At 31.5% G+C, this 7589-nt stretch overlaps 1 long non-coding RNA gene across 1 annotated transcript; it reads left to right on the top strand.

The window, feature by feature from the left end:
• Positions 1-3506: 3506 nt before the first annotated feature.
• LOC114195848 (uncharacterized) lies at positions 3507-4337 on the top strand. Its single transcript, XR_003606587.2, has 3 exons — positions 3507-3586; positions 3902-4081; positions 4178-4337. It is a non-coding gene; the product is annotated as an uncharacterized LOC114195848 (long non-coding RNA).
• The last annotated feature ends 3252 nt before the right edge of the window (positions 4338-7589 follow it).

The following is a 7589-nucleotide window of genomic DNA, read 5'->3' as shown; positions in this document are numbered from 1 at the left end:
AACCCACGGGTTAAATGGGTTCGAGCCGGGTTGAAGGTGAGTTGGCCCACTTAACCCACCAACATTTTTTAAATTTTTTTTTAAATTTTTTTTAAATTTTCTTTTAATTTTTTTAATAATTATTTACTACTCCTATTATATTTGCTCACAATTTCATATTTTTAAATGTTAGAATGTTGCTTAATTATATTTGAATAGTTTGAATATTTAATTAATTTGATTGTAAAGTTATATATATATGTTGATACTTTAATCTTTAACTATAATCTTTATAGTAAATTACTCAAGTAAGCATCTTATAAACATTTTTTTCTAAATTAGCATGAAGAAAATGTATAGTTTTTTTATTTATATTTTGTTAAATAGCATGACAGAAAATTTGTAATATTAGCCATGCTTTGTTAGACTAATGGATACTTTCTTGGAAATAATTCTTCATATATTAGTGGTGAGCATGATTAAAATATTGATTCTTGATTTTACTATGATTGTCATCTCATGGATTACTTAAAAATTTATTTAAATATTTGATACTAAAAAAAATAATAAATAATTTTTTTAAGTGGGTTGGTGAGCCAACCCACTTAACCCACCAACCCGTGGTGGGTTGAACCAGATTACAAAATTTCTGGCTCACCAGAAAGTGAGCCGAATTGAATTCACTCATTTTGAACCCGACTTGTGGTGAGCCAACCTGTGAACCGGGTTGGCTCACTTTTACATATCTAAAGGTGAGAGAATGCTAAACCTAAAAGTGAACGGAGAAGTAAAAAAGTTTGAATTGTTATGGCCTCTTCTCACTCATCATCCCAAAACTCGGAAGAAATTACAGGCAAAGTGCTTAACTAATTCACATTTAACTCACATTTCAGTTCTTATTGTAAAATATTTTTTTGAAAAAAAATCTAAAATTAATATTAAGAAAAAACAAATTAAAAAATAAATAAAGTTAATGCTTTTAGGGTAATTAGTTTAAAATCAAAATATATGAGTAGAGAATGGAACGCAGTACTTTGCATGAACAGTGGTTTTCGTAACAGAGCATGAAGATATAATATACCGCGATGTTATCGTCTACAACGCGTTCATGCTCTGTTTTCTGAACAATTAAAGCTACTTACTTCTTCTTTTTTCTTTTAACTTTCCATGAAATTCGTTAGACCCATATGATCAAAGGATTAAAAACATTAACAATTTCAATTGAAGGACGAAAAAAATCAGAAATTTCACATGAATTTAATTGCTATGACCCGATTCAGGCATTCCAAATTTCATACAACAAATACTCTGTTTCGTGTGTCTTGCGACTGGAAGAAAAGTAAAACAAGCAAAATCGCTTCTAATCTAAATCTCCACCGAAATACACAATACATTTGATAAGAACATATCATATATTAATGCAAACATTTCCAACTCAACCTCTAACCTTTGACAATTTCACAAATTCAGAATAATAATAATAGTAATAACACTAAAAGAACTCATTCCAGTTTCATTCACTGATTATGTGAAAAACATTGGCAATTTCATACATATTAAAATTATCAAACATTGAACATTTGAAACCACGTACGTATACTCTGTTTACATGTGGCTACGATGACATGGCTTATGGTGGAGATTCTAAAGTTAATAATGGTTCACGCTTTTCTGGTTATGGTTCTACTGGGAATAATTCCAAGAAAAGTCAAAGGTAGAAGGAAAAAAAAAAAAACCATTGCCTAAATTATTTGTGAAACATCCAATGTTAGTATTAACTAAAAGAAGAAAAGTTACCACACAGAAGGAAGTGAGTCAAGTGTTGTTGTTTTGTAGCATGTTATTTATTAGAATTACCGTAGTTGTGTCAAGTGAATCGTCAGAATTTTTCAGATTTGTTATCGACGACCACAAATCTATAACCATTGTCGATGTGGTATTGTTTGATATATGATACTATGGACTCTTTTGTGTAAAAAGACATCCTAATACATAGTGAATTTTCAGTCATTGGATTTGAAGCTTCAATTGAAGTGTGACTTGATGAGCTATTCTGATCTGTTGTATGGATTGTATATTGATTGGTAACCAACTCATCTTCACTGAAATCAGACAAAATATCTCGATATTGACTTTGTCCGGCCATTTTTGTGCAAATTTGGTGAAGAGTGAAAATTTGGTAGAGAAGGATAATAATAAGGTCAAAAAAAATATATGACTTGAGAGCCATATAAATAAATCGAGAATCTGAAATCGTGTTTAATCGTGTGTAGACCATTGCAACACATTTATTATTTATTTTTAATTTTAATGCAAAGAGGCCGGTATTAATGGCAACGGTTTTTTAATAAATAACTCATTTTAATGCACAGAAGCCGCCATTAATGGCAATGACTTCATTAATAAGCCAACGACTTCATTAAACATCTCATTCCAACACGTCCCTTCCTCGTACAGTTTCTTCCCGCATCAATCAAGTTATGGTGCTGGTCCATCACATATGTTTGGCACCACAACCATGACACCACCATCTGCCTATTATCCAGGATCTTCATCATCAATGTCATTCTATCATCCACCAATGCCTTCTCAATCACCACAAATTCCGCAAAATGTCCAAAGTCATCAAGATGAAGATGATGGTGATGATGATGATGATGATGATGAACCACAACAACAACAACCACTCAAATGTCCCAACAGACCCAGAAGAAGACCAACATGTGGAACCGAAGGACATAGATGACTGTTTCATTATTTTCAAGTTACTAAATTATTGTATTTTAATTTTTAATCAATTTAAAAATATATTAATGTTTATTTTTATTTTTATTTCAATTTATTATCATTTACTGTTAAAAAGAAAACTAAAATGAAGTCGTCATCTGCAAAGACGACTTCACCAGTACCACAACCGGTCTCCAGCTTGACAACTTTGATTTAAAAATAAATAAAATAAAACCGTCAAAGGATGGAGGACGACTTCACCCTAAAAGTTGTCCGTCATCTTAGCGACTTAACCCAGTTTCAAAAAAAAAAAAAAAGTGAGAGACCTTTTTTACAAATTCGCCTAAAAAGGGAGCCAGAATTACAAATTTCCCTCATATTGCTTTAAAATCAAATGATTTGTCTGATGTTAAAGAGATTAAAACAAAGTTCTGTTTTGTAAAAAATATTGAATAACGAAGGAAATGGTAAAATTAAAACGAGGGAGAAGAAAACATTGTCCGAGTTAAACCACAGGAGTCGTTCGTCCTCTATTTTCAAAACAACAAAGAGAATGTTTTCTTCTTCTTTTTTTTATTCATGTATTTATGAGAACATCAGAAATTTCACCTCAATTAAAATTATCAAGACTTAAACTCAGGAATTCAAATTTTCAAAGTTGGAATACTCTGTTTCGTGTGATTATGAAAATCCAGTTCTGCAAAAGAGCCTTAATTTACTCTGAGTTACAAAGGACATTCCTATGTGCAATATGAGTTGTGTATATAAATGAAGTAGATTGGAGTCACAACAAGAATCACATTCAAAACAACACAGAACAGAATTTGTATTCATATTGTTCATTAAGAATGAATCCAAAAACTGATCGCGATGCCAACAGGTGAGAGTTACATAGATGAGTTCATCATCTTCAGTTTTTGTTTTCATTAAACATTCATAATTTTAGCTTCTTTATAATAATAGTAAGAATAGTGATATATATAGTTTTATATTAATATTACATATCTCGTATATGTGTTCTCATTTCAACTTAGTTATCCAATCTTAGGAGTAACTAACAGAAAGTTCCATATTTGAATAATACCACAAAAGACTTAATAGGAATCAAAAAAATTGTTGTTATTAAATATTCATAATTTTAGTTAGCTCTGTGTTTTTCCTTCAAACTCTGACACTATTCTGGAAATGATACAAGGGAGTATGAAAGCACAGGCAAATATTTGAGTAATGGAAAATCTTCGAACCAAAAGGGTTCTAGCAAAGGCACAGAGAAATCACATGAATCCACTGGAGCTTATGTGAGCGAAAAGAAAGGCTCTGAAGGAAAAAAGGGTTCTAGAAGCAATGGTCGAAATTAAACAATAATTACAAACAGGTAACATTTCACCAATTTTTCTTAATTTCTATGTAGCTCCTCTTCCTTTGCATTTACATCACTTATATTTTTTTTCCTTTTTAATTGTTTTTGCAGGTTTTCTCGCAACTACTTAAGTGGAAGGAAAATATATATGCAGCAACAAGTTCTACTATTACTTCAACACATATATTTTTTGTTTACATTGAATACCTTTTATATTCCCAGCTAGCGTAATCGTTAATGGAATTCAATCAAGACTGATTAAAATTAAAACTTTTCCCATTAAGATTGTATTTCTTTTTATTATACTATAAATAAAATATGTTAATATATTGTTTCAAACGGATTATTCAAGATATTTCATAATTACTAAATATCGACAGAAATTTGAATGATGAATTTTAGAATTTTTTTTATTCATGGATATTGAAATCGGTAATTGATATGTCTTCAGAAAAATTCGTGGTTAAATTAGATTTTTTATTACAAACAAATATTTTCATTAATAATAGATATTTGATAAAATTTATTGGTAATTTAAAATTTTTATAACTTATAAATACTTTTGTTGGTAATAAATCTATCAGAAAATTTATCGGTAATCAAATATTTTAATAGTCTAGATTAATTTTATCGGTAAAATGGTTATCAAAGTTTTTATGTTTATGTTTTGATAATTTTAAAATGAAATTTGTCGGTGAAATGAATATCAAAATCTTCATCTTTAAAATTTTACCATTTTATAATAAAAATTTGTTCATGTTATAAAATAAAGGTAATAAGAGAGACAAAGGAGAGGAAGAATAGAGAATGAGAGAGTAGGGAGCAACTTCTGTTTTTATGTGTGTCTCATTACTGATAGGACGAGTCCTATTTATAGGTACAATATGGTAACCCAGAAAGGATATAAAATCAAATAGTAAATACAAAATATTACATCATAAAGAGTAATGAATAATATGATTATCAATCATATGAGTAATTGTATAAATCAATGGACGACCATTAATTCATAACACTCCCCCTTGGGTGTCCATTGATAAAAGAATGTGCCTCGTTAAAACCTTACTAGGAAAAACCCTTTGGGATAAAAACCTAGTGAAGGAAAAAGAGTACATCATTCTATATAATATTGTTCTTTGCATCTTCTAATTTCTCCCCCTCATGTAAACTTACATCATTAAGATGGCGGAGTCCAATCCTATGAACCAATTGCTCAAAAGTTCTCCTTGGCAAAGACTTTGTAAATAAATCTGCTAGATTTTCACATGAGCGAATCTTTTGGATCTCTACATCACCATTTCTTTGAAGATCATGAGTGAAAAAGAATTTTGGAAGAATATGTTTTGTTCTGTCTCCTTTAATATATCCTTCTTTCAATTGAGCAATGCATGCACTATTGTCTTCATATATCGTTGTTGGTTTCATTTTTCCCAAGGATAAACCACAAGTTTGTCGCACATGTTGAATTATAGACCTTAACCAAACACATTCACGACTTGCCTCATGTAATGCTAAAATTTCTGCATGATTTGACGATGTTGCTGTTATTGTTTGTTTCACAGATCGCCATGAAATCGCTGTGCCACCACATGTGAACAAATATCCTGTTTGTGATCGACCATTATGAGGATCTGATAAATAACCTGCATCTGCATAACCCATTAGATCTAATTTTGAATCATTTGGGTAAAACAAGCCCATATTCATAGTGCCTTTAAGGTAACGGAGTATTTGTTTTACTCCATTCCAATGTCTTCTTGTAGGTGAAGAACTATATCTTGCTAACAAATTTACAGCAAATGCTATATCGGGTCGAGTATAATTAGCAAGATACATTAGTGCTCCTATAGCACTAAGATATGGTACTTCAGGACCAAGTAGTTCTTCATCTTTTTCTTGAGGTCTAAAAGGGTCTTTATCAACATCTAATGACCTCACCACCATTGGAGTGCATAGTGAATGTGATTTGTCCATATAGAACTTTTTAAGCACTTTCGTTATATAAGCTTCTTGATGTACAAGAACACCTTTGTTTAAATACTCAATTTGTAATCCCAAACAAAACTTTGTCCTTCCAAGATCCTTCATCTCAAATTCTTTCTTTAAACAATCAATTGCCTTTGTGAGCTCATTAGGAGTTCCAACTATGTTTATGTCATCTACATAAACAGCAATTATGGCAAATTCATTCTCGGATCTTTTCATATAAATACAAGGACAAATAGGGTCATTTTTATACCCTTCCTTTAATAAGTACTCACTTAGACGGTTATACCACATACGTCCTGATTGTTTCAATCCATAAAGGGACTTATTCAATTTTATTGAATAATCCTTTTTAGAATTTGCTTTGTTGGGCACATTAAATCCTTCAGGGAGTTTCATATAAATATCATTTTCCAAAGAGCCATACAAATAGGCTGTAACAACATCCATGAGGTGCAAATTCAAACCTTCTTGTGCAACAAGGCTAATTAAATATCTAAATGTTGTTGCATCCAATACTGGAGAATATGTCTCCTCAAAATCAATACCAGGTCTTTGTGAAAAACCTTGAGCAACTAACCGTGCTTTGTATCTAACAATTTCACCATTCTCATTTCGTTTTTGTACAAAAACCCATCTGTACCCAATAGGTTTTATACCCTCAGGTGTGCGAACTACAGGTCCAAAAACCTTTCGTTTAGCAAGCGAATCTAATTCTGCTTGGATTGCATCTTTCCATTTTGGCCAATCATTTCTTTGCCGACAATCTTCAATTGTCATTGGTTCTTGATCATCATTGTCACTTATGACATCCTTTGCTACATTATATGCAAAAACCTCGTCAATATTGACTTTATTTCGATTCCATATTTTATGATTCATGACATAATTTATTGAGATCTCATCATTTTCAACAATTTCAGGTACCTGAGGTTCTTCTGGAACCGAATCATTGATTATGTCAAAAGAATCTTTTGGGACTTTTACCCCCTCGATTAGGCCATCTTGCCTTTTTTCCCTTTTTCTCACACGAGGATTTTTTATCTTTGGAACCCAAAGGCCTACCACGCTTTAGGCGTGTTTGAGATTCATTTGCTATATTAGATTGTCCAACAGGAATATCAATTCTGATTGGAGTATTAGCAGCGGGTATATGCGACTTAGTTACCCTTTTTGTGTCAGTAAAAGCATCTGGTAATTGGTTGGCCAATTTTTGTAAATGAATTATCCGTTGAACTTCTAGTTCACACTCTTTTGTACGAGGATCAAGATGAGATAATGATAATTCATTCCAACCAATATCTTTTTCCAGTTTCTTTCTTTCTCCCCCTAACGTTGGAAAAATTGATTCATCAAAATGACTATCAGCAAATCGAGCTGTAAATAAGTCACCTGTTGATGGTTCAAGATATTTTATTATCGATGGAGAATCATATCCAACATATATTCCCAAACGTCTTTGAGGACCCATCATAGTCCTTTTTGGTGGGGAAATTGGGACATATACAGCACACCCAAAAATTCTTAAATGAGAAAT

Source organism: Vigna unguiculata, chromosome 9, assembly GCF_037176805.1.
Source record: "Vigna unguiculata cultivar grain cowpea cultivar isolate G323 ecotype 2 chromosome 9, ASM3717680v1, whole genome shotgun sequence".
NCBI classification, from domain to species: Eukaryota; Viridiplantae; Streptophyta; class Magnoliopsida; order Fabales; family Fabaceae; genus Vigna; species Vigna unguiculata.
The sequence above is the reverse complement of the archived record's forward strand: the minus strand, read 5'-3'. Positions and strand labels throughout refer to the sequence as shown.